General features: G+C 37.3%; 1 protein-coding gene across 25 annotated transcripts in view; it reads left to right on the top strand.

Annotated features, from left to right (window-relative positions):
• The window catches only part of Pik3c2g (phosphatidylinositol-4-phosphate 3-kinase catalytic subunit type 2 gamma), a 346,977-nt gene that overhangs the window by 7,430 nt on the left and 320,075 nt on the right, over nucleotides 1-19,472 (top strand). For 16 of the 25 annotated variants that reach the window (XR_005284220.1, XM_038318262.1, XM_038318253.1 and 13 more), the window contains one exon: nucleotides 8,574-8,665. The exons of 8 other annotated variants lie outside the window; for them this stretch is intronic. The gene's annotated coding sequence lies outside the window, so the exon portion shown is untranslated. Of the gene's footprint in view, nucleotides 1-5,271; nucleotides 5,426-8,573; nucleotides 8,666-19,472 lie in introns of those variants that run through there. One more of the 25 variants, XM_038318242.1, reaches the window with a different exon arrangement.

Below are 19,472 nucleotides of genomic sequence, written 5' to 3'. Positions count from 1 at the left end.
TTTTGCTAATAAAACATCAGCTTTTATCTGACCTTTGGAACCAGACTGGATCCAGTGACTGACAGCTTTAATGTGGCCACTTAAAGAAGCCAGAGGAGCCGGGCGGTGGTGGCGCACGCCTTTAATCCCAGCACTCGGGAGGCAGAGGCAGGCGAATCTCTGTGAGTTCGAGACCAGCCTGGTCTACAAGAGCTAGTTCCAGGACAGGCTCCAAAGCCACAGAGAAACCCTGTCTCGAAAAAACAAAACAAAAAAAAACAAAACAAAAAAAAAAAAACAAAAACAAAAAAAAAACAAAAAACAACAAAAAAAAAAAAAAAAAGAAGCCAGAGGAATATTCGCTGCTAAAACTATTTGTCTAAAGCCATAAATAGCCAAAGCACACCTTGCCACAGAACACTAAGAAATGATCACCAACCCTCACCACATGGCGTTTTCTCAGTGTTCCAAATTTTCCTTAACAGCTGACAAGGGTTAAACAATTTTTAGCCATAATGTGGATTTCTAGGCCTTTAGAATATAGTCTCTTTCTCTGGATTCCCATTCTTAACTGTGGGACTCATATCTCTTTATTATACAAGAATATGTCTAGTTTTTCATAGCCAGTGTATTTAGCTTTTAAAAATGTGTTTCATGTGTATGAATATTTTTACCTGCATATATGTCTATGTACTATGTGAATGCAGCTCCCACAGAGGTCAAAAGAAGGCAGCAGATCTCATGGGACTAGAGTTACATATAATTATGAGCTGGGGATTGAACCTGAGTCCTGTGAAAAAACAGCCAACACTCTTAATTACAGAACCATCTCTCCAGGCCCCAAGATAGATATTTTTTATGTTTATTGAGCTCTACATTTTTCTTTGCTCCCCTCCCTGTCTTCCCCTCCCCTTCAACTCTCTCCCAAGGTCCCCATGTTCCCAACTTTCTCAGGAGATCTTGTCTTTTTTTTACTACCCATGTAGATTAAATCCATGTATGTCTCTCTTGCAGTCCTTATTGTTGGGATTGTGATTTGTGGGCTGGTTTTCTGTGCTTTATGTTTAAAAACCATTTATGAGTGAGTGCATGTGATAATTGTCTTTCTGGGTCTGGGTTACCTCACTCAAAATGATGTTTTCTAGCTCCATCCATTTGCTTGCAGAATTCATGATGTCATTAATATTTTTTCTGCTGTGTAGTACTCCATTATGTAAATGTACCACATTTGGGTGCTTTTAAAAGAAAGAAGGCAGCCCAGACCTGTGGCTTTAAATGAGGCTTTAAAAATGACATCTTATTAAACAATTGCCAGCCAAGTGGTAGGTGGCTCAGTTCTTTCAGGGTCATTCTGTCATCCTGCACCTGTATTCTGAAAAGCTACCCAACTGTTACCATTGTACAGTGGTCAGCAAGAGAGGTATCTGCCAGGATGCAGGATATACTGTCCAAAAAAGGACAACACGCTCATACACATAAAACAGCCAGAGAACTAAGTATAGCTTAAATCTTATTGTCTATAACTTAAACTGACTTACCTCTCATTGGAGTTTCATGTGACCAGTTGAAACTCTATCATGAAAAGAAGTTAGGAACGTATATGGGGGACACTTTACACCCTGGCATGCTAACGTGTTCTTGAGTACTTAAAGCATATGAGATGTATCTCACAAAGAGAATCGAGTGCTTTCAACAACAATGAAAGGTACAAGTTGTGTATTCTAGGCTGAAGCAGAGTACAATGGAAATGGAGTCTCCAGGGACTGAGATGATCTCCCTAGAACTATGGAGTAGCAATATCCCACTTTAAAATTAAGATCCAAATAAAAAGTCTGGATGAAAGTGTCGCTCCTGCCTTTGTCGAGCGATACTCCATTGTGCATAAATCCAATCTGGTCTTCAACAAACTCTTCATACTTGTTTATTATTCACTAACTAGGTAGGATTTCAAAATAAAGAGATTGGATTAATTTCACTAACAAGCACCAGGCCTGGCTAGTACAAGCTTTGGAAACATCAATAGCAATTTCTTGCTCCTTTATCCTGGGTTTGAACACATACAACGTTTGACAGCTTAAAAGTTCTGGCTTATAATGACTTCATATTCTATTGATCCCTGTCCACTCATCCTTATCTGAAATGAAGGAAAGGATAAACAACTTTCTTTTAATATAAGAGCAATGTGAGCCACAGCTCACGCTTGATTTACAGATAACTTTATCAAGAAATACTCCTGTCTTCTTCAGTTTCCTGTTTAAAATAGAGATGCACAAATGACAGCATAATACTCACAACCCACGCAGTGTACTTTCCACCAAGATCCTGAGTGGTTCAGATTGGTTTGCTCTGCGTGCAAACCAATATGCTATTAGGCAGAAACTATACGTAACACCCAGCAGAAGCTGCGTGTAAGACACTCCACAAGAGTAGGGAATTGCTACTTCCATTCACCTCACCCTCCCTAACAATAATCAGCTGCTGGAGGTCCAGAAGATTCTGTTGCATCTGCTTCTTAGTGGATAGGTTTCTGCTTCAAAGGATTTTGTACAAAGATATTAGGAAGAGAGGGGGGCATGCTGAGCATATTTAAAAGATGCATGCAGTCAATCTCAAGGTTTGGATCACCAGTCTTTGCATTTAGTTTCAGAAATGATTGTCAAATTCTTCCCTATATTGAAGGTCAATGATGAAGTCTTTGTGAGACTTATAGCAAGAGTGCAAATGGATAAGCAGGCATTTTGAACAAAGAATCTGATTTGCTATAGAGTGGGGAAGGTGACACCTAGAGAGGAAAACAATGTGGACTTGGGCACCGATTCTATTGGAGAACTCTTTAAGAAGGCGCTTGACTTTTTGTTTGTTTGTTTTGTTTTCCGAGATAAGGTTTCTCTGTGTAGTCTTGGCTGTCCTGGAACTTGCTATATAGACCAGACTGGACTCAAACTCACAGAAATCTGACTTCCTCTACCTCCTGAGTGCCAGGATTAAAAGCATGCACCACCATGAACAGCAATACTTGCCATTCTTATGAGCCAAGCATAACACCAGCCAGCAGAACTATGACAGGCCTCTCTAATTCCAGAATGCACCTGTGGAGAGAAGGGAGACAAAGACTGGAGAATACAAAAATTTACAGACAAAATAGACTCTTACACAGTAATGAAGAGGCCCTATCTCAAAACATCGTTGAAAGGTGAAAACTCACATCTGAATGCTGTCCCCTGAAGTTCACACAAGGGACATAGCAATAGCACATCCCCATAGAAAAAAGCATGCACACACAGAAACACACATGTTTATAAATATACATCTGCATATACACACAAGCACACACAGACATACACATGTACATATGCACACACATATACATACACACATACGCACATATTTAACTATATGCATGTGCACACACAATATATATATACACAAAATCACACACTCACACACACACACACACATATATATTTACACACATACACACCGTGTAGCCCCTCGTCTTTTTGTATGCAATCTCAGTGGTGCAATGTGATTGTTTTGTCATAAATGTTTTGTCTAAAAATGAAGTATAGTAATTATAGATGCAAGGAATGACATTATTTAACAAATGTATAAAACAAACCCTGATAGGATAAATTATAGAAATAACATAACTGTCACTTGATTTTATTGTTAATAAAAGTTTCTAGTAAAATAGTTAAGATCACATGTTAAACAAGGGTATTTATGACATTAAAGGGCATACCTCCAAAGGAAACACAGGCAAGGTTAATTTCATGTCCTTTCCTGCTGGTGAATAATTGCTATCAGACTGTTCTAACCATAATCTTCCAGTTTTACCAAGGTTAGATTGTTCCTATTTACTCAGCTCAGCTCTCAGTCCCACCCTGTAAACTGTATGTAGTCTTACCTTAATGCATGATAAGAGGTTTACAGGTACAAATATTTTCATCTTGGGGGGTATTTCCTTATAATAAGTCCTTGTTTTAAAAAATAACTCAGATATTTTATGTGTTTCGTTGACTTGAAGAACAATTGTTACAAATAAAATTATCATGAATTCCCTTGGCTATTTAGAGCTCTATAGGTGTAGCTCAGAGTGGAACATTTTCCTGGTATGAGCAAGGATATATATTCGTGTGTGTGTGTGTGTGTGTGTGTGTGTGTGTGTGTGTGTGTGTAGAAATCCAAAGTATCGCCAAAACCTAAGGGTGTCAGTGTTCCTTGTGGTGGCATCACACTCCTTCAAGGTTGAATAACCTACCATTCTGAAGGAACATCCCTTCAAGAGTATATCAGAACTCAGCTCTCTCTCTTCCACCATCTCTCGCTCTTTCCATCTCCATCTTCCTATGTTTCTCCCCTTCTCTCTTCCTCCACCTCCTCTCTCTCTTTCCCCCTCTATCTGCTGTTGCTACTGATCAACTGCCTTGAAAGAAATGAAACTCAACACAACGGGTCCAAGAGACTAGTGACTGAATAAAACCACTGAGACATTAAGGCAAAATAAGTGCTGCCCTTTTAAAACAAGATTTACCTCCATATTTTGTTCTAATAATAGAAAACTAGTATGTTTCTCTCTATATAAGAAAAAGTGAACACGAGGGATGCACAATTTTGAAATGTAAACATAGTAAATATCTTTTCCCATGCAGTTTTTCAAGTGAACATAATTCTGGAAGTTCTATTCTCTGTTCTTGCATGTAGGAAATCAATCTTAAAAGAAACTATAATCAAGTTAAGAAGCAGACAAAAAGAGAAAGGGACAACAGATGGCGTCATATTCTTGATTTTGGCTGAGCCTCCCTTACCTGGAGCCAAGTAAGCATTGACTTGAGTTGCCTTAAAGTTTCCACACATGGCTCAAAGTCAACAGCAAATAAATCTGATCTATTTCATTGCAATCTTTGAAAATACTTTCATGGGGGGGCTTGTCCTTTGTAAATTTACTTTGTGTTCTAAGGCAAAAAAGAATGTTGACATTTCGAAACTGAAACTAGAAGGGACATAGTGATTTGTAATCTTTTGGTGGCCCAGTCTTGCAGGCTCACCCCAGCTCCCAGCACCGGAACCACTGAGTCTCCTCTATACGCCAACACAACCAAATATGATTTGAGAAGCTCCTATCTTATGCATGTAATTTCAAAGCCGTGTCTCTGTTAGTATGCTGCCGTTTGGGATTTTTTGGCATACACTCTTCATATCACACAGAACCTAACTCATGTTTAGGGCTGTGGCTTCAATCTGTATCTACCCTGTCAGTACAAACCCTTCTTTTTCCATATGACCCTCCAGGGTGATGAAAACTAGGTTCTTAAACAAGCCAAACCGGTCAGGCAGGGGTGATAGTTACCGGCATCAGGAGCATGTGAGATAGACCTGTGTTCGCTTCCACGAGTCCCGAAGAGAATGGAGGTCATGTGCAATTTCAGGGAGAAATTTGCTTCAGGTAAGAGATTCAAATGAAGTGCTTCGTGTCTTAAACACACAGGAAGATAAAGTGCTGCAAGTATATTATTGCCTCAAAGTGTTGACTTGTGTTGTGCAATGTTTCTGGCATATTTTGCAATAGAGATCTGCTGGCATGTAATCCTCCATAATCTGAACCATTGATCCGTCCCCTCTCTCTTCCCTTTTCTCTGTACCTACCACTGTCCTTTTCTCTCTCTTTTTCTCCTCCTGCTCCTTTTCTGTTTCCTCTTCTTGCTCCTCCTCTTAGGCTGGTACACCAGCCCCAATTCCATTGATATTATTTGTACAGTCTTGTTAATGCTCTTAGTTTTACATTCCTGACAGTGGTGAGCTACATTTAGCCCTATCTGCTTGTAGCTTTTTGTGTTTTCCAGTCTGGTGTATCCCCAAGGATACGGCAAAGGAAAATTATTATTCAATAGAAGGAGTGTCCTCCTAGTCTGTGGGTTCCAAACTGGCATAAGGTCCTGAGGAGAAGAATAGTTTCTTTGTGCTCCTCAAGCACAGGGAGAGAGGATGAAAACATGCCACACACACTGGTAATGACACCAGTCAGCTCTGATTCCAACTCAACATTTCATTCCATGACATGCTTCTTGTCCTCTAGTGTGTTTCCAGCATTTGGGCCAACTAAGAAGCAAGTCTGTAAAATGAGAATAATGCAACTGATGTGTGTGTGTGTGTGTGTGTGTGTGTGTGTGTATGAGAGAGAGAGACAGAGAGAGAGACAGAGAGACAGAGAGAGAGACAGAGAGAGAGACAGAGAGAGAGACAGAGAGAGAGAGAGACAGAGATTGTTATCTGGTGTTATAAACACGTATTCCCCAATAGGCAGGCTCTTGTGTTGCTATTGTGATACCTCAGATCATGATTTCGTAACGTGCATTGTAACTGATACCATTTTTCATGATAAAGCCTTTTCTAGTGAGCAAAATTAATAAAATTCTCATAATCCTTAGAAAAGATGATAAAACAGTCATTTCCTGTCTATAAAATGATTACATTTATTTCTAACTAAATTATTGCTATTTTTTCAAATTTATGACCTGATGAAACAGTATAAAGTTAGTCATGACAAAATGAATCTTAATACTTACTTATATTTTCAAACTATCTGTTCTTAACAATAATTCTTCTATGAAAAACACATGTATTTTAGGTCATTTTCTTTTCATTTCTTGTTCTGCTAAATATTTGGGTTCTGTATTGCATATTTTGAAGATAATTTTCAGCTCCAGATTAAGAATAGATATGTTATGTATTCCTGAACATACCCAAACAAAACTGTTTTTTTTTTCATGGAAATTTTTTTTTCTAATTATTTAAATCTTGCTGTGATTTCCTCCCCTTTGACCCCTTGTGAGTTATGGAGGAATCTTTTTGAAGTTTAAGAACATATGATTCTTATTTTTTTTTACTACACCATATTTAGGGAGAATAACCTGTATACTTACTTTTAATTATATTAATAGTAGCCAAATGTGCAGTTAAATTCTATAATTAATACTTGTCTTTGGAAGAAAATTACTATTTGTTACAATATCCACATATAGCAACAACACTAAACTAATGAACTGAATTTGTCGAATTTTCAGTGTAGCTAATGACATTTTGTCTGATTTATCTATAATTGTGAGATTTAGATTTAACAGTTCCACTAAGAAAGGTACATTTATTATTTTGTTGTGGTGCAGCAAAGCATTGCCGCGTATGTTCTAACAATGTTTCCAAGGCACACCTCTCAATTGCCAACATGGTACACAGTATTCCCCTCTGCATTTTAGATGCTATTGCTGTAGCCCTGTTTTCTCTATTTTTCATGTAACTGTAATAGTTAACTGTTGTTGCTTTTTTTTTTTTTTTACTAATTACCTAGAATACCTTTCTTTCTGTGTTTTGAATTTTAGGAAATCTTTATGCTTTTCTTTCTGGTGTATTCATAATAAAATTTCCACTTGCCTTTGTTAATTGTTCCTTTTTACAAACACAGCTTAACAATTTGTAGATTTTATGTTACATGCGGTTGATTTTTACCTAGTTCTGGCATGTATAGTTTTATTTCTCTCTATATAACTAATAAAAATAAAATTATTAATTCTATATTATAGTTTAATATAATAATATGTGTTATATATTTTAACAATATTCATTCTACTTCAGTTAAGGTATGAGAAGGCTCTTGAGATCAGTACAGCACTTTTCTGCACACACACCCACATTAGATAATTCTTCCAGTTTGATTGCCTTGCTCTATTGTTTTTCCATCTTCTCTGAGGAGTAGGAAAGACATTCCCTATCCTAGGAACATCTGAACTTGAACATGTGTTCTACAGAAGCCTAAAACTATGCCTCTACTTCTTCCTGAGTGATAAAAAAAAAAATTGTGAAGATTCGATATCCCAGACCTAACTCACATAGATCTCACCAGTGATCTAATTTCCAAATCTCAGTTACCCCCGAGAACCACCTTCCTTAGAGTCTACACAATGTCAGTCTCATCTCAAGGGAGGAAAATATTGTCGTAAACATCAGTTTAGCTGTCTTGTTGTTGTGTGCACATATGAGGACCTCATGTGTTCCTGTGTGTCTACATATGTGCCTAGGCAGTAAGTTACATGATTCTCTCAAGAATTTAAGGGAAAAACTTGCCTTGATTTATAATGACAAATTCATCTGGGGTTGAAACTCCTCCTCAGTTATACACTGGCTGTTCCCCTCTTGACTACAGGCTGTAACTTACTTTTCAGGAACACACAGAGGTAGTAAATGTTATCAGTAGTATTTTAGACTTTGTCTCAAATTTACATTGCTGCTAAAACAAGAACATGGAAAAATCTTAGGTGTAAGACTTAGCCACCCTGAATCCTACTTTATAGCTCATTATGTTTCCTTAGTTCAAGTCTCTCGACTATCTCATATTTAGTATTCTGAATCATTTGCCTAACATATTTACCATTTTAGGGAATTTGAGCCATGATACAAGAAGAACCTTAGGTAGACATTCAATGTTGTGTGACCTTTCCTGAAAAGACAAGATATGTCTATTTTCTCTAGATAGGACACTAAGGGCAAATCTGCCATAAATAAGGTCTTTGACTCAATCAACTACTTCTAATTCATTGCAGGCATGAAGGACATAATTGAGAAGCCTTGATTCATTCAGATTTCTGTTCTTGAACCTCAACTGTAATGAGCTGTTTCCTGTTGTTGCTAGAAAGTAAGAAAATTATAATCCTTTTCTGTCACCTGTAAATAATACATGTTATTTCCCTCAATTGCTGTTTCCATAATTTTGCCAATTATAAATATGAATCTTTTATATTAATAAATGATAGAATAGAAGCAGCAATATTTCCCTTTCTGGTTATAAAATGGAAACTTTTGTGTGAAGCTCAATTTTGCTTTAAATAATCTCAGATCTTTCTCCTCGTTTATTAATAGTGAGCATGTGTGTATGTGCATGTGGTATGAGTGAGGGAGAACTTGCATATGTCGCATGCATGTGTGTGTGTGCCTGTGTAATCTAAAGCCAGATGACAGTTGTCTTCCTCTACCATTTCTCTATGTATGTGTTGATGCTGGGCCTCTCACTGTAGGTGGAGTTCACTACTTCCCCTCCCATAAAATGGTTTTTAAAGTAATGTCTTTAAAAATATTTGAAATAACTATTTTAAACTAAGATAATAGCAACCGGTTTTGAAATAACTTTTCCCGATACACATTTCTCGTTAGAAAACGACAAAGATTTCTGAGTACTCATTTGCATCAAATTAAAAAAATCTGTCATGTACGGTAGGCAAACCTGAAGGCTTGTTATAAAACATGTTTACTTGCAGAACAGTGAAACTTTTTCCTAACAATAAAGCAATAAAGTTGAGCACAGTGGCTTTTCTTTTCCTGTATCTTTCTACACTGATTCAAACATTCTTTTTTATTTTATGAAGGTGTATTACCATATCTGTGTGTGGATCTGATATGCATATTTAGAAATATATGCACCATATGTGTGTGTGAATCTGATAAATATATTTAGAACTATCTTTTTATCTGTACTAGTACCCATCTCTAGTTTTTTCTTCTTTATGTTTTGGAGTTTTTTTGATGAAATGATTGGTCTCTTCTATACATTAAAATTTAAGCAACATATCTTATCCGTTCCCATCACCTCTTCCTTTGCTGCTATGATAATCGTTTAAATTTTTATGATAAAACTCATATCCATGCTTTATAAATTATTAATTTAATTAATATTTTAAGTCAAAGATTATATTTTCAGATTTGATTATGTTATCTCCTTATGTTCAATATTTGATATCTTCTCTTATTAATTTCCTTTATAACTTAGTTTTTCATTTCAATGCTATTTTGTATTTTATTTTATATGTTGATTAAAAATTCATTGTTTCTTAATTTTCAAAGTATATATAGCTAATATTCTATGCTATTTACTTAAGCATTTATTTTTAGATCTAATATGTTCTTTCTCTGTGTGTGTATGCATGCTTGTGTACATGTATTAATTTGTGTACCTGTGTGTATACCTACTTATACATGTGTGTATGAGTGTGTGTGTCTGTGTATGTGTGTGTGTGTGTGTGTTTATTTTGAGACATAGTCTATGAAACTCTGACTGTTTTAGAGAACACTGTGTAGACAAGGCTGTCTTCAAAATTACAGTGTTTATTTTATCTGCTTCCCAAGCATTAGGACCAGATGCTGAGCAGTGAAGCCCAGGCAACAATATATTCTTAACATTTACTTTATTTCTTGACAAATATTTTTTATCTAGGAAAAAATTTTATCTAATTACTCATCCACCATGAATGGGCATTTTTCCATCAATTCCCCATATTATTTGTAGCTTATTGGTTTTCTCATTTTTTTTTTGCCTAGCTTCTGTTAGAACAGGGTCTCCAACATTTTAAGCATGAAATACAGGAGATGAGACTATCCTTCATCTCTTTTCTTGTCCTTAGCTGTAACTTAATTTCTGAGTTCTGGGCTTATTTTTTTATTGATTTCCTTGACCTGCTAATTGGTTCAAGCAGACAAGCTTGCTGTAGGTAAATAAAAAAATACAGTTTTCTCTTGCCCAACATGGCCTCTTCCACACTTTCTCTTCATTTACCACCCTAAACTTATCTCTCTTCCCAGAAGGAACAAACTAAATGCTGGGAAATCACTGACAATGAGTATTTTGTATTAATGTAAATTTTAGTCATAGAAAGCATACAAGAAAGGGTTGGGGGCTGCCACTGAAGTAGACTGCAGTCAGCAGGGAAAAGGGTAGAAAGAACTGGGCAGCACTTACCCAACCAGTGAGGTAGTCACAGAGAACAAACCATCTGCCTACCGTTGTTTCAGGCCCACAATTTCTTCAGATAATAAAGTAAGTACCAGTCAGTGGCGTGTGTGTGTGTGTGTGTGTGTGTGTGTGTGTGTGTGTGATGTGCTTGTGTGGGTATGTGTATGGTGTATGGCATGTGTGTTTGTGTGTGGTATATGTATGTCTAGGGTATCTGTGGTATCTGCATGTGGTGTGTGTCATGTGTGTATATGTATATGCATACGTATATGTAGACTTTGTGTGTGGTGTGTGTGATGTGTGTGTATGTATATGTAGTATGTGTGTGGGGTATGTGTGTCTCATGTGTATGTGCTATGATATATGTTTCTTCCATTTCTATCTGATTTGGTTTACTTAATATATGGCATAAAGTGGATTGACAAAATGCTTGCCAGACTTTGCAGCTGGTGATGCTAAACTATAAATAGATTCTGGCTTCTTCATTAAAAAATATTTTTATGAATTAAGTCACATTAATAGACATATGCCACTGAAGAAATAATGTCACATATAAAGGTAATGATAGGGAACGAGGCCTTCCATGCTTTATGATTTTGTTAAGCTGCCCCTTGTGTTCTTTCACTTAACTATTAATCTAATTCATTGAGAAGACATGTTATATTCTACAAAGAAATTCTCAGTAGTATAAAGCATTTTATATTGTTAAAATAAAATTCTTCCTAAAAATAGTAAATGACAAATATCTTCACTTTATTACTGATATTTTGCTGTAGTTTCCTTCTGATATTTCTCTAAGACCTTTGACTCTGGCACTAAATCTGTTCTTCCCTCTTTGTGATATAAAAGAAGGATTACACAGGTATGTTAGCATTTTGAACACTTAACTGACCTGTAAATTTAAGATTATTTGGGGAAGAAGTTGTAAGTTGAGACAACCTTCTTTCCCTCCCCTGCGTTTATGGACTCAGAAACAAGACGTTCTGTATCTATAAATTCTGCACAGCCACACAATGCTTCCCATACTATGTACAAGGAAGACAGTACCACTCTGTGAAACTTAGTTTATGGGATAATGCTCTTCATCACTCTGATTCCAGACCCATATTTGAGTTCCCAAAAGAATAAAAATAACAATGAATTATTTCCCCTCCACTTCCACCCTTAGGCAAATATTACAACTGTGAGGAGAACCACCGTAAGCACGGAAATTTTTCTATAATGTATTAATGCTTAACACAGAGAGACATACATCTTTTGTATTTTACTGAAAGTATATAAAATCAGGAAACTAGTAAAAAAAGGCAAAGCAAAAACATTTATATTTAGAGACTACAGTAGATCAGCAACTATAAAACTACAGGAACCTGTTCTCACATACTGGCAAGTTACACTGTAAAGAACTAATTGTCCATAATGAAAGGCAGTAAAGAATCTTGACGTAGTCCCATGTTTGCATGACATCTGTCAGGGTCCAGCCTCAAAGGGGTTCGCATATTCCAGGGTAGGGGCATGTGATTCCACCTTTGGTCAAGGAGGAACGGACCCACTCTGTGGTCTTCCACAGAATCTGAGTCATAGGACATTATTTTAGAGCAGATTGTGCACCGATGAGTGAAGGTGAAGTTGAGTTTCCTGACTGGTTGCTTTCATTTCTGCTAATTCCTATTACCTTAGAGTGGACACTGAGGAAATATTGTTTATGTGTGAGGACTGTACACAGACGTGATAGGCTCAAGAGCTATTGTTTTCCTCTAATAAAATATTTAAAGACTTCATTTATGATTCATTTCAACAAAATTATCAAAGGAATAAAAGTAAGAGCTAGGCAAGATGATTCAGATGCAGCTTGTCATCTCATGGGAGGCTGAGACAAGAGATTCAGCAAGTTCAGGGTTAACATGTGAGATACCCTACACTGTGAATTCAAGGTCATCCTGGACCACAAAGGAAGAAAAGTCAAAAAAAGAAAAAGAAATTGAACAACTTCAACAAAAAGTAATCAATGTAATACTTATGGACCAGAATTCTGCAAAATGCTTACAGAATTGTGGTTTTTCCTATTATTGTTGTCAGCCCAAAATGCCAAAGGACAATCTCCTTTTGGAAATTTATCATGAAAAGGAACAATCTTTTTAAGGAGGGATCAAAATTTTAAAACATGCATTTGAACTCATGAGATTTTTTTTTAAAACTAGGAACAATCAAATTTTTATCACTAAAAAAAATTGGAAATATTTTCATACTAGCTGGGCAGTGGTGGTGCATACCTTTCTAGCAATATGGACGCAGAGGCAGGTGGATCTCTGAGTTCAAGGCCAGCTTGGTCTACAGAGAGAGTTCCAAGGCAGCCAGGGCTACACACAGACACACACACACACACACACACACACACACAAAGCCTCTCAGAAAGAGGAAAATTACATACAATTTTCAATATAATTTAAAGAGCTACTCTGAATTGACTGACCAATGCTTCCTGCTCAGCATCTCCTGAAAGCATGGAGAGTAAAGGATCTCAAATGCAGAAGGGCATCAGAGGACAACATTCGCTGAGATTTAATCTACATGAGATACTTTGGCTGTTTTATTTCATGCAACCATATTCCTCTTCTAAAAAGAAACTGAGTCCTTCTTCCAGTCTTTGCTCACTTGCAAACACCCAAGACCTTGTGTTCAAAGCAAGGAACAGGAAACGGCATCCACATTCCTCCAGCCTAGTGTTATCTTCTTGTATGTTCATTTTAGTTCCAATGCGGCATAACAGACCTCTCCCCAGGGTCCTGTGATAAGTTGATGCAGACTACCTTAGGTCTTTTATACCTGTGGTAACCAGGGAACCTTGTCTTTCCCTCCACACCCATCAAAGACATTTCTATTTAGTTACCTGTGGTTCAGCGTCTTTAGTGTACATTCTAACATTGGCCTAGTATGACAGCCCGTACTTGTAGTTTCACCACTTGGAAAACTGAAGCAATAGGATTACCATGAGTTCAAGGCCAGCCTGGGATACAGATTAAGAAGAGAGAGATAAAGAACAAGACCAAGAGCATGAGGGATAGAAAGGGGGGTGTAAAGGCATGTGATGTCTTTAAAATGCTAGGGGTTGTAAAATAATAGTTAATTACATATGTTTGCTATCAATTCATGGATTTAAACATATTTAATATGCTTAATTTGTTTTCTGTCATTACATTTGTGATTCATTGAGAATCTTTCCCAGTTAAAAGACACTCTTAAAACCTTTGCTTTCATTACCCACAAGCAATATGGGATATCTCAGCTTATCTCACCAATTAGTCACCCTGATGTTAGTTAGTCTCCCAAGCAACACTGATTTGTCTTTGTAAAATAATATTTTAATTACATTTATTTAGTGTGTGTATATGTGTATGGTTTGTTTGTGTGTGTAAACTTATAAATGTGTGTATTATGTTACAGTGAATATGTAGAAGTCATGGGACAACTTGTGGGAGTCTGTTCTCTATTTCCACTGTTTTAATCCTAGGCTTTGAAGGCAGGTCCTCAGGCTTGGCAGAAGCACAGAGAAATTTCACAGACCCCCAACACTGCTTTCTAGTTTGTGCCTTAAGACACATCATTACTACAGTCAAGATTAGTGTTTTCTGATTGTCTTAGGCAAACCCTGTGTGAGGATCATTTGGCCCCTAACAGGTTTGTGACCTACAGGTTAAAAAAAGTTGACGTACCTCTGAAGCATCAGCCACAGTACCAGCATGTGTCCTATCCATAGTAGTAATTATGTACTATTTGAAGAAAAAAAATTGTGACAAATAATAGGAAGGCAGAGATGGAAATGATGGGCATCACTTTAACTTCATAAACTAATCCTGATAATTTCAAAAAGCCTACATTTCCCCCACTAAATTGTTAAAGCAGGCAGCTGTATTGGACCATATTTAAAATACCTGTGTATCCATACCTAAAAACACACAGACATATGCAATGCTTGTGCCTGGCACTTGGATACGCTTTGCATCAGATAAAACATGAGACTGCATCTATTAAAAATAATTCCCTGTTGTGAGGTATTTTGCGGGCACAAAATTTATATGATTGTGCTGTTAAAAGTAGACCCTCTAGGAAGTACTTAAGATTAATTATGGTTATTATCTTGATTCCTGATAGCTTTATATGAGAGGACACACAACATCACACACACACACACACGCACACACACACACACACACACACACACATCCTTTACTTAGCTATTTTCATCTAGGGATTTTCCCTGTGGGAAGTCCATCATCAGACACAGACCTTATACCTCACATTTCCGAAAAAAACGAGATAATATAAGCCCCAATTTCTGTAGCCTCACAATCTGTGCTACTGTTATTACCAACAGCAGATGTGCTCACCTGATGTACTTACGTTGATATATTGCTGTCTCCTTGATTGTCTGGAAGCCAAACCTCGGGAGTAGCATGTCTGCCATATCCAGAGCAATATGAGGGGCTCCAATTATCATTTTAGGTTCTTGGTCAGCTCTCTTCTCTTAACTACATTGTGTCTCAGACCTTCACTTCCTTGAATGGTTTGTTCTTGTAGATGTCTGATGACACAACCATTCCTAGGGTGTTTTTAAATTGTGTTGGTGTTTCTTACTCCATGACTCAGCAATTAGGTCTGCTTGTAGCAGTTTCTCCTGACATGTTCATCTTTCTTCATTTGTTTCTGCTTTCTCATTCTGAGTTTTACACCTCCTCTTTTTCCTCCTGTTGTATGTCCTCTGTAGTTTTCCTTATGGCCCTGCAAAATTAACACCTTCTTATTGTAAGGAGCCGCTTATCTGTTCCCGGATGCTCAGCCCCGAAATAACCATACAGAAACTGTATTAATTAAATCAGTGCTTGGCCTATTAGCTCTAGCTTCTTATTAGCTAGCTCTTACATCTTAATTTAACCCATTTCTATTAATCTGTGTATCACCATGTGTCTGTGGCTTACCAGCAAGGTTCTGTCTGGTGTCTGTCTCTGGTGGAGCTCCATGACTTCTCCTGACTCTGTCTACCTCCTTTCTCCCAGCATTCATTTTAGTTTTCTCCTCCTACCTTTATTCTGCTCTACAAAGGCCCAAAACAGTTTCTTTACTAAGCAATGGTAATCACAACATACAGAGGGGAATCCTACATTACACTCTTCTCAAAAAACAGTCTTCTCTTCCACATCTCAGTCCTACCTAGAAAGTTCATTTTTTTTTCATTCCATTAAACTGAGAATTCCATAATCCTGAAGCTCGACAGACTGAAGTCTTTTATGACTAATCCTATTGCTTCCATGAATGGTTTTAATGTAAAATATATCTCTGAACATCAAGTAAATTTTTGGAAATAATCCTTTAGCTCCCTCATCTATTACAAGGCTATTCAATAACAAAAGTGTGTGTGTAAGGGAAGAGGTTGTTCTTCAAATGGAAACAGTTGCCTCGACTGCTTCATTCTCTTTTTGTCCTGAGACTCTACAGCACGATTGTCCAGCACTGCTTGGCTGGATATAAGCAGCTGCAACATGTGCCCCTCACTAGAGCTATCAGGATGCAACTGTACTTCATGACTCTCAGTTGGCCTGAAACACGCAACCCTCAAGATTTTCTCCCAAAGCTTACCTACAGCTGAAGGCTGTCTTTATATGCCTTTTCACTGGTAAGACATATTTAAGGAAAAGAATTAATTACTGTCCCAACAGTATATGCAAGAAAGTCACTGAAACAAGATCCCACAACATGGGCTAAATTATCTCTGAGGTGTTAAAGCTGATCAACAATATCACACCTAATATGTGAGCCTCAAAGACTCTCTTATATTTTACTCCTTCAAGAAAAATTGGCTTTCCAGTATTATCTGTACCCACCACCAAAAAACTACTGTCCCTACTGTCTGTTATTATAACTCTACCATACTTAGTTTAATTATGAATTTGAGTCTTTGTGTTCTTGGAAAGCAAGAGCTTCATTTTACATTTTCTGTCTTTGCATTTCTAGTGCTTGACCTAAAATATTTGAAAAATGATCTTGGATAAATAAATGTACAGGGTGGGAAGTACATGTGTATTGTAGAGGATTAGTTTAACTAGGCAAAGATATGTTATGCTTGTTTATACTGCAGAACGTTACTAACTGTGTAAATGTGTTTTAGTTTTGTTTATGGTGCATTTCTTTAGTGATGTAAGGATATGTGTTTGATTATGTAAAGATATGCTGTATTTGTTTCCCTGCCTGCCTAAGGTACCCGATTGGTCTAATAAAGACCTAAATGGCCAATAGCTAGGCAGGAGAAAGAATAGGCAGGGCTGGTGGGCAGAGAAAATAAATAGGGAGAAGAAATATAGGCTGGAGAGTGAAGGGAAGAATGAAAGAAGAAGGAGAAGAGAAAGAGGGACACATCCAGGGCAAGAAGCCAGAAAGATGCCAGCCACCAGCCAGATAGACACAGAGAAGCAGTGGAAGTAAGATATAAAGAAAAGAGGTAATAATACACAAGGCAAAAGGTAGATAAAAAGTTATAGTTATAAGTTAAAATCACTAGCCAGAAATGTGCCTAAGGTAATCCAATCTTTTAAAACTAATAATAAATCTCTGTGTCATGATTTGGGAGCTGGTTGGCAACCTGAAAGAAAAAGCCTGGTACACATGTGTGATGATATGAATTGCTTTGGGTCAAGTCATTATCTTTCCAAAAGAGTGAGAGCTGCCAATAATTCAGACATGAGAAGCTTTAGGGAGTCAAAAGGAAGTGAGATTTCTGTAGGACGAACCATGATCAAAGAAATGTGTGATTTATGAAAATCACAGCAGAAACTGTTCTCCAATCACCTTTGCCTTCACTTAGGTGAAAATAGTAGGAGAGTTTGCAATTTTTACTATATTACTCAGTTTCTAATTAGAAGTTAAAAGTAGAATGCTATAGAGAACACAGATGCTGTACAAATATTAAGAACACTGTAAACATAAACTATATTGCAAAGATAGATGACATACACCAGATTGCATTGAAGATGAGAGCTCTGTAAGGTTAAAGTCTGAAGATTTTGTTTGCATCCAGTGATACCTGTAATGGTTACATATTTCCCTGCACCATTCTGAAAGTGCAGATGGATTAGCTTAGGTATCTTTGCTATGCTCTGTGCTCATGTAATCCTCATCTGCTTTATCTTCTACTTATGTGTAATCTAAAAAACGGATCTGTGTTCTAAGTATAGTTTGTGTGTACCCAAGATCATCTTTCCCTAGCCCGTTTCTTAGACTCTGCATGCCTTCTAAGTGTTGTCCTTTTAAGTAACAAGAACACACAGAAGATTTGGGGCCAAGAACTGACATCTATAGAAAGGTCTTTTATTATTTATGTTCATAATCTAAGGGCAGGAGCTGTTTAGTTAATGTTGTCACCTTTGTGTATATGGAGGATAGAGACGGCAGTCAGGGCTGCTCTTGCCTTAAGAGAGCCTATTTTGACTTTGGTTTCTCTTTGAGCCCAGGTAATTAGCCCTCTGTAAGTCTGACCTCTGGCAATATGAGATGAACAGTTATACAGAGTTACCATTGCCTCAGTTGTTCTCATAGAATAAGGAGGACTGGGTCATCCAATAGGGAACACCTGTGGGTCAGGCTGGCGAAGTCAAAGGTTCAGCTGCTTGAAAATTCAGACTTTATGACAGAGAAATGAAAAAATGCACTATATTGAAATGAAACACAGTTGTCACTAAAATAAAGAAGTAAGTTTTTAAAATGTTAGTTCTTGAAAGGAGGATATGTGTCTAGGTAACTCAAAGTTTAGAGAAATTTAAATAATATTTTGATACTTATTAACATTTTATTATTTTTTTCTTACTTGTATGAGAGTTTTCTTGCTTGTAGATAGGTGTATAATGTGCATCCATTGCTTGTGGAGACCAGAAAAAGGCATCAGAAACCCCGGAACTGAAATTGTAACCTAATCATCTGGATTTTTTCCTTTGGAAGAAATAATATAAACATGGTGTCTCATGCCTATAATCTTGGATGATTAAAGAATGCCCCTGTGAATTGGAGAGCTGTGTGGATTAAAGAGTCAGATGAGATACACACACACACACACACACACACACACAGAGAGAGAGAGAGAGAGAGAGAGTTCAGTTCAACTAAGCCTTGATTAATAACAATAGTGAGAAAGACCAGCCCAGTCAGGAAGGTGACTAACCCAGAGAAATATCATCAAGAGCAATAAAAGCCAATCCATCCCAGGGTCTGGAGGCTGCCATGTGTACCGCATAAGAGGGCAATTGATGAGATAATGTGAGCGGAGAATGAGAGCAGAGCCAGGTCATGTAGGGACTTAAACTAGTGTGGAAAAAAACCACTGAAAAATCTGTAACCATGGAAATATGCAGTCAGTGTCTGAAATAAAACGTTATAATGTGAAAGAAAATGAGGACCAAAATGAGTTGCAGAAAATACAGAAGCAGTTTGAGAGTTATATATTTCAGGTGGAAGCCGGTGGTGATTTTGAATTAGCAGTGGGGAGGGGTATACAGGAGATGGTGTATACCAGTGGATTTTGACTTAGAAGTGAGGAGCAGTATACAATAGACAGTGGACTCAAGGTGCGTTCATTTGAGAAACTCACTGGTGGATCTCTGGGTACCAGATATAGGAGAATAAAGGAAAAAGGAGATTCAACCATCAAACCTCGGTGTTTGATTTAAAGACTGGGTGG

This window comes from Arvicola amphibius, chromosome 2 (assembly GCF_903992535.2).
Source record: "Arvicola amphibius chromosome 2, mArvAmp1.2, whole genome shotgun sequence".
Classification (NCBI taxonomy): Eukaryota; Metazoa; Chordata; class Mammalia; order Rodentia; family Cricetidae; genus Arvicola; species Arvicola amphibius.
The sequence above is the reverse complement of the archived record's forward strand: the minus strand, read 5'-3'. Positions and strand labels throughout refer to the sequence as shown.